Raw genomic sequence first — 8566 nt, forward strand, 5'->3', positions numbered from 1 at the left:
AAGAGGGGCCTCAAATTTTGGCACCTTAAACTCATAAATAATATATTAAATATCAACTCCACAAGAGAGATGAGTTTGGGGCTAGATTTAAGCCTTTCTCTTGCAGATTCTCTTCTCTACACTCTTATGCTATGCTTAATTTCTTGTGTACTCTCTAATCAAGTCTCTATCTCTTACAATTCTCTTACACACTCTTACAATATTGTCTATGTCAATTCCATGTTCTGTGTGTGTGTGTGTGTGTGTGTGTGTGCGCTTGGAAATTGGGAAAAGAGGTGGACAGGTTGATGGTGATGTCTATGAGCAAGGTTGAATTATTTTAAGCAACCAGTCTCCCCCCTTTCTCCCAACAGACTCTCAATTTCCTTGGCCTCACTAGCACTCATACGATAAGGTGATTTACTCATCGGTTTAGTGTTAGGCATGACATCTATGCCATGCTGCACATCACGTGTAGGGGGTAAACCTGGTGGTAAATCACTTGAGAATACATCACTATACTCCGTGAGTAAGTGAGTCAACTGTTGCCGTGCAAAAGGAGAAAGTAAACTGGAGTTATGCTGCGATGGAGAATCTTGTAATTCCTATAATGTTTGTTTTACAATAGTTGTACGTTGCTCAATATAATTAGAATTGAGAGCATTTTGCTCTTTAGAATTGTTAGCACTTTGCTTTTCATTAAAATTCATTGCACTTTGCTTACCATAACTAGAATCTACAACACTTTGCTCTTGAGAATTCACAAGACTTGGAGACAAGCAGTAACACAAAAAAGACTTCATCTATTCAATCTGCTTTCTATAAAATAGAAAGCTCGGCTATACATATAAGAGGTGTAGATGGTATATTTTTCTCACCAAGCAAAAGCACGTGTTTACCATTGTCCATAAAGGATAAGCATTTGTGTTCATAACTAGTGTGCAATGTGTTTCCTAAACCATGCAGCCACTCCCGTCCTAAAACTACAGCAGCACGGTCCATGTTCATAACTTGAAATCCAAGGGTCATCGTATGATCTTGAACAATAAGCTCAACCCGTTGAAAAATCGTGTCCCATATTTCTTTATCATTTCCAGACTTCTGTTCTACCACATACTTGTGGGAGCAGGGAGTGTGTGTAAGCTTCAATTTCTTGACTAACTTATAGTTCAGGAAGTTATGAGTTGCACCATCATCCACTAAAATACAAACACGTTGTCCATTAATAGTGCCATGCATGCAAATCAACTCATGGGGACCAAGGTGGTCTGCCACATTGAAGCAGACACACAACACTTGTGCTTTTCTTCCATATGAAGAATCTCTATATCACAATATTTAGGAGATGAATCTAATGTGAGGCGTTGCACCGTGTGCACGGTCTTTTCTTTGCCCCTTGCAAAAGAGGACAATCCTTCTTGTTATGCTAGTCCGAAAGACATCTGAAACACAAATTGTTTTCTTTGCACGCTCAAAATCTGTAGTGCTGAGAGACCCACATGAAGTATGTCGTGATTGCTTATGCTTCTTAGCCTCTTGTGGGCACGGCGAGGTAGATTGTCTCTTGTTCCTCTTAGAATGTGTGGGAGATCTACCTCGCCATTGGCTCTTAGCCGAATTGCTCTTAGCAAAAGTATTCTTAGAGTAGGGAATATTTTACTTCCTCTCTTGGTCATCATCATATCTTTGGGCATGACCGATGGCTTCTTCCAAAGTTTTGGGATGTTAGGTCTTGACATGAAGACAATAGTCTTTGTCAAAACCCCTATTAAAACCCTTTATCTTTTGGAATTCATCTAGACCTTCTAGTTTTAATATGATTTCTTGATACGTGGAAAGATACTGAGTGAGAGAGAGGCCAAACATGTGGCATGCATCCCACGCTAACCAATGCTTATCCTCTTCATTGGGGTCAAAAAAATTATTGGAGAAAGAATCTTGAAACGCATCCCAAGACGGAGAACGATCATCTATTGGAAATGTCATCCACCGTGACTTATAGGCCTTGTCTTTAAGAGATAGACTTGTTTCCACAACTGTCTTAATATATGGGGTGTGTCTCAGCCTATGATATCACTCCATTTGTGTAAGAACGTACTGATCGCATCCTTGTTGCAATTGCGCTCTTCATTGTGAAACTTAGGGAATGATGATATTCTTAAGTAATGCATTGCTACCTTCTGCATCTTTTGAAGCACTCGCCTCATGGACTTCTTGAGTCGTGCAAGCTTGAGTTCCTTGAACCGTGTCAGCTTGGGCTCCTTGAGCCGCCTGTGAATTCATAAATTTTACAAGTAGCTCATTAAGGATTGTAGCATTTTCATTTAGTGCAAAGAGGTTGCGTTCAAGTACGCTTTGGCTATTTTCCAAAGTCTTGAAAGCAGCCATACCTACAAGGCCATGATCTCTTAGATCATCATCGTTATGCGTGGTGACCAAATTTTGATGTCCATGCTCAAAATCAAAAGTATGCGTTGGTGGGATATGCTCGCTAGCCATGATAAACACATGCTAATGTAGAGAGAGAGGAATGTCAACTTGAACCTTGTAGCTCGACGACTTTTGTGTTGCATATAATCCTCATTTCACGTCTTGTTCTTCATAAGAACACCTTCGTTGATTCTTCACAAAAACTCATTGTTTTGTGAAGGCTTTTGGTCAATTTCCTTGAAGAATAATGAAATTTTGGAAGAAAACTTGCATTTGTCTAAGGAGTGAAAAGGAAGGGTGAAACTACTTCCTTGAAGTTTGTAGCTTCCCTTTCCTTCTAGCTTTCTTTGTCAAGTTAAGCATTCTATCTTTCCTTGTTGTATACAACAAGGTTCAATAGCTTGGATGGTAGGGTGTTGGACGCTTACCCTCATGGGATGGGTTCAATCCTCCTTCATGTAAGGGTTTAGAGGGCCTTCCTACGTGCACAATTGTTAGCGGCTCGACACACCCAACGGAGGATGATTGCCTGGCAGGATATTATTTTTTGTAATTATTCCTTAATTGAGAAAAACTGTCATTTCACCTTTGTAAATAGTGGGGCTTGCAGAAGCTTCCAAATTGTATCCCATTTTTGACATTTATACTGAGTGAATGGTTAAATTGGAACATTAGGGTTTGAGATTGTAAGGTATTTATACCACTTTTGACCTTAATGCAAAAAACCTTTTGTCATTTGATAAGTTTTGTCTGTGTGAGTGAGCGTACTCTATGTACGAGAGAGAGTGAGAGTTTTCTCTTAACGCTACAAGCGCACCGGTGGTCGGAATCGAGTGCGGAGAAGTGCAGCATGTTGCCCCCGAAGAGAGCTACGCGCCAACACCTACATTGCGTGTGTACGATCTGACTTTGCGAGCTCGATCCACGAGCTATATCTGGTGATTCGGTGAGCATACGTTGTCTGTTTTTGCATTTCACAATATCCACGCGTTCGCATTGAGTAGAGCTACACATTAGGCACTTTAGTTTTTGAAAACGACGACCTGCAAATTTCGATTAGACATCCTACGTGATTTTGCACCTGGTGTCTAGGGTTGGGGTTTTGGTTCATGGACCTTAAGGAGAGTGACCTATTGGTGTTAATAGGGTTTCCTTCAAGTTTCGTAGCGTTTTGAGAACGTTTGATGGGTATTTCGCTCTTGAAAGCGTTGTAGGAAATCTCCTCTTATGTACTCGTGAAGGCTGTAGCTTAGACATTGGGTAGAGACCTCTGTAGGAAGTAGTCGAGAGTCGATCGAGTGTAGGTTGACACCCTATACTTGCTTCCATGCGCCTGCGGGTCGAGCTTCATCCTTAGCTGACAAATCTTGTTAGGTGAGTTCTCGCTGTGCTGACATCCGTCGCAGCGTATCCGCCAACATTGGTGCCGCTGCCGGGGACGAAAACCCTAAGTAGGTGACCGAGACTAGTCCTTGAGGATAGGGATTCTCTGGCTTGCCAAAGTCTTGTTTTACATTTAGATAGGATTCAGAGGGTGGAGGACTCTCTAGGTCTTAGGAGGAGTCTAGGGAGCAAGTGTCTGGCCTAGATCCTTCGACTTAGGTAGACTCAGGTAGACTTAGATAGTTTTAGGTATTAGTTAAGTTGTGGTGTAGAGAGTAGGAGTTGGAGTGGTAGAGGTGGTGGAAGGATAACTTGAGAGTCCGGAGAGGCCAGGAAGCAACCGAGACACCAATATCACCATCTCACATGATGAGTAGGAGTAGGGTAAGTAGGACATCATGATTTATGATATGGAGCACTTCATGCATGTTACATTTGCTGTTAGGCTCATCAAAGGGTTGTAAAAAACAGAAAAGAGTGTTTAGAAGCTGAAGTGAAGTTCAAAAGAAGTAAATAAATTTTAAGCCAGTAGACATCCTACGCATAAGATGTCTACAGGGTGTTCTGGTGTGAATTTGAAAATTTGAGTTGACCAGTGTGTTTATAAGGTAGGTTTTACCCTATTTTCACCTGGAAAGCGGAAGTTTGACCATATCTTCACAAGATAAGGCCAAAAGAAAGAAAATTGCCAGACATCCTACCCAAATTGTGTACAAGGGTGATTTTAAGACCAAAACCATAGGATGGCTGCATGAGCATGATCTACATGATTTATTGAGTGCATGAGAAAGGTTTCATCTCAATTGGGTGAGGAAATTGGGTTTTAAGCAGACTTTAGCATTTTTGACTGAAAAGAGCTAGGATAGCTAAAATTGGGGTCTTTTCAAATCCAAACTAAAATCTAAGCATAGCACTGGGTTGCTGACATCAAGGGGAAGCTGTGGCTCAAGTTTGGGGTCAAACAGATCATTTAGCATTTTTGACTGAAAAGAGCTAGGATAGCTAAAATTGGGGTCTTTTCAAATCCAAACTAAAATCTAAGCATAGCACTGGGTTGCTGACATCAAGGGGAAGCTGTGGCTCAAGTTTGGGGTCAAACAGATCATTTAGATATCCTACGCGTAGGATGTGTTCTGTGTGATTTAGCACTCCAAATCCAACTTTGAGCATACCAAGGTGATCGGCACCTTAAGAGGAGTCTGTGGTTTGCATTTGAAGCAATTTTGAGCAGTTAGACATGCTACGTGTAGTATGTCTACTGCATGAAATTGAAGTCAAAAACTGACTGTAGGCATGGCAGGGTGTTGCATAGCCTGAGGCAAGCCTCCTAGTCAATTTTTGATCCAAATTGGAGTTTATTTGACTGGTCAGACCAACATCAGGCTGCTGGAACAGATTTTTGATCAATTGACCAACTTATAGGTGTCCAAATCAAAAAGTAAAAACAGCTGTGGACTCAACACATAAAGGGGAATCTATAGTACAAAATCCAGCCAAAACAGAGCAGGTAGACATCCTACATGTAGGATGTCTACAGGGGCTTAGTGAAGTGAAAATCTGATTGGGGACATAGAGTGATGTTCCAATTGACTTAAGAGTTCCAGAACTTCTTTCAAAAGTGAAATTGGACCTTGTTTGACCTTTTGACGGAGCAAAGACGGAATTAAGACTTTCCCTGTAAACTGACCAACATTCGAGTGAACTACAGCTCCAGATTAGCAGATCTAATCAAGAACATACGAAGCGTATAAAATACAGTAGTGGTTGAGGTTAACCCTCCAGTTATACCAATCATTACTAAGACCACCTCTAGCGGTTAAATGCTTTGATTCGATTGACGAAATTAAACGCTTGTGTACAGGTATATTCAGTGGCAAGGCAAGAAGTTGTGCAGAAACTGATCCTTTACCAGGTGAGTGGTTGGATTTGTGATAAATTGCATTGCTAAGTTTGATGAATTTAAGATCAGGAAGACACATTCCTAGAGATAAAAAAGTGGCAGGTGATCAAGGTAGCTTAGTGTCCAACGAGGAGAGTGTAACTCGGGCAAGGCTAGATCCATTAGCACCAATCATTCAGGAGGGTAGTGATACTGACACTTCATCAGATAAGTCCTTCTTCATGATGGGTAGTCAACAGCCAGGAGGTTTCTCCGATGAAAGACCAATGCTAGGAGGAAGTACCTCCCAAAACCCTTTGAACGATGCCAAGTTCACTATAATCTTCTTAGAAGGAACAAACTCTAGGGGAGCCTTGAAGGGTTTTCGTTTGATTGCGAATTTTTTTGGACTAATCTAAGTACATATGCCCTTATACAACATGAATCTACAAGTATATGGGGTAAAAACGCCAAATCAGATCCCTAGGTGTGTGTGTATATATGTAAAAATAGCCATTTTTTGGACAAAATATTGGTAAAACGGAGAAATCCGGCCATAAAAATTGCATGTGAGTATATAGTGTTTTGCAGTGATTTTTTTGAGTTATTCTATTTTTTGGGATTTTTTTGGATTTAATTTGCTATTTTTAAATTAATTTTACTAATTATCGGTAGAAAAATCTCAAAAATACAAAAAGCAGGTGAAATATATCGTAATGAAAAACAAAAAATATGGAGATAATTAGTGACTATAGGACAAACTATGGTACAATGGGGGTGCAATTATGTGAATGGAGTGGAAGGCGTGTTTTGGCCAGATTTTGACCGAAACGTCAAATTTCTCAAAAACTAAGCAAATGGAGTCCAAATCGAGAACTTTTCGAGCCTAAACCGCATCTCGCAAGAAGTTAGAAGCACATGTCAAATTTCATAGAGAGTGGTTCGGGGACCCCCATTATAAGATTTTTTCATTTCACTTAGAGCTCATTTCTACTATTTCCTTCTTGAGAGAGAGCTCTTGCCACCTAGAGCAAACCGGACTTCCAACTGCTTCTACAACGTGTGCGACCACCCGACAGGCTCCAGATATGAGAGTTAGGCTCACCACCTTGAGCTTTTCGCGTATGTTTGATGTTTTGTAGTGAAAACTAGTGTAGGGTTCACACGGGAAACGGGCAGTAGAGACCTACAGGTAGAGGTGGCCACCTAACAGCTAACCCAAAAGCAATAAGGCTTCATCGGCGGTTTACCCTAGCATAGGAGACCACTCTTGAATGCACAAAGGCGGCAAAAAACCATTGGGAAAAACCCTAACTTCTAGAGCCCTGCAAGAGGCCACCAATTGGTAAATCGGTGGAAAGTCGCCCAAATGCTACCAAAACTCATGGATAGGAGCATCTCAACATGCTCTACAAGGCTGTATAGTGCACATAACCATAAGGCAACCTGAAGCGGGACTAAGCTTTAGAAACGGCATCAGACACACAAAGCGTCAACTAGCTCTCACGACCAAACCGGATGTCTGTTTGCCACCAAACTTCACGAGAAGCATTCCTAGACCATCAACAACCAAGTCCTATGGTGGTAGACCACCACAAATCATCAACGGCATGCAAACGCAACCACGGGCGCTTCCAGAGTGACAAATTTCCAAATGGAGCTCCAGTGAAGCCAAAGCCAACAAAAACCATATGGCAGGGATCCCCAAGGAACCATGAAGCTATGGAAACTAACATCAAGAAATTTCATCGCCAAAAAGCACTCTAAGAGTCAGAAAACGGCTCAGAGGCTCTGAAAGCCAAACAGGGAGTTTCTATCTATCTTTTTGACTTTTTTATTGAAATAGGGCTTAAAGGGGACTCAAGGGGGCTCAGGACATGTACCAGTAGCATTTCTCATAAAAAATTCATCAGGAGACATCCTACGCGCAGAATGTCTCACGGCCATGTTTGGGCATCAAACTCAACATCTCACCTCATACACAACTTCTACATAGCTTATACATGCTAGCCATCAATTTTCATCACATTTGGACAGAAAAGACTACTTCTGGGCCATCTCCAGGCATTCCACTCAATGTCGGATTCACAGATTGGCATTACAACATTGTCAAACTCTTTTATTACTTTGTTGACTAACAATATCTCCTAGACATTTAGTTGATATTGGGGTGCCAAAAAGTCAATGGTTTTCAGCTCTTACTATTACCATCCCGGAAGTGAACAAGCCAATTCAGACCCTTAATATTCAATTTCTTGGCAGTTCTATCCAATAGGGACTTTGTGGTGGTCCTAAAACTTTAGCAAGCTAGGGAGACCTTTGCAAGATGGAGTTCTTGAGGTACCTGGTTTCTTCCCCCCACTCCTGTAACATTTAATGGTCTAATAACTTGTGTGTAGCGGAAAGTAACATAGACATAGTGAGCATTTCATTAGAATAGATTCCTAATGATCATATCAAGAGTGCTTGGATGGAGAGAGCAACAAAAGCATAACACCTAGTTAGATAGGCATGAACAATACTTCAAAAAGAGAGAGAAATTAAGCTATTGACAACAGTTGAGGACTAGATTTACATGGAGCCGGTTCCCCCTCCAAATGGCTTTGTATTATAGGTTTTCCCCATCAAGGGAGACATTTTACAATACAATACTTTGTGTTCCTTCAATAACTTGATTGTGCAATGAAGATGGAAGCTTCAAGCACAAAGCTCACACTTGTAAAAGACAACATCAATTCCCTCACGATCTCAGACCCAAGACCTCACACACCTTCAAAGATGATGAGAGCTAGCGGGGTATGAGAGTAGATTAAGAGGAAGAAGGAGTATTTTTATCAGAAAGAAGTTTGTCTCCTCACATAATCATTCATAATAGCTTAGCATTGTTAGGAAATA

Source organism: Adiantum capillus-veneris, chromosome 22 (assembly GCF_014529385.1).
Source record: "Adiantum capillus-veneris isolate H3 chromosome 22, ASM1452938v2, whole genome shotgun sequence".
Classification (NCBI taxonomy): domain Eukaryota; kingdom Viridiplantae; phylum Streptophyta; class Polypodiopsida; order Polypodiales; family Pteridaceae; genus Adiantum; species Adiantum capillus-veneris.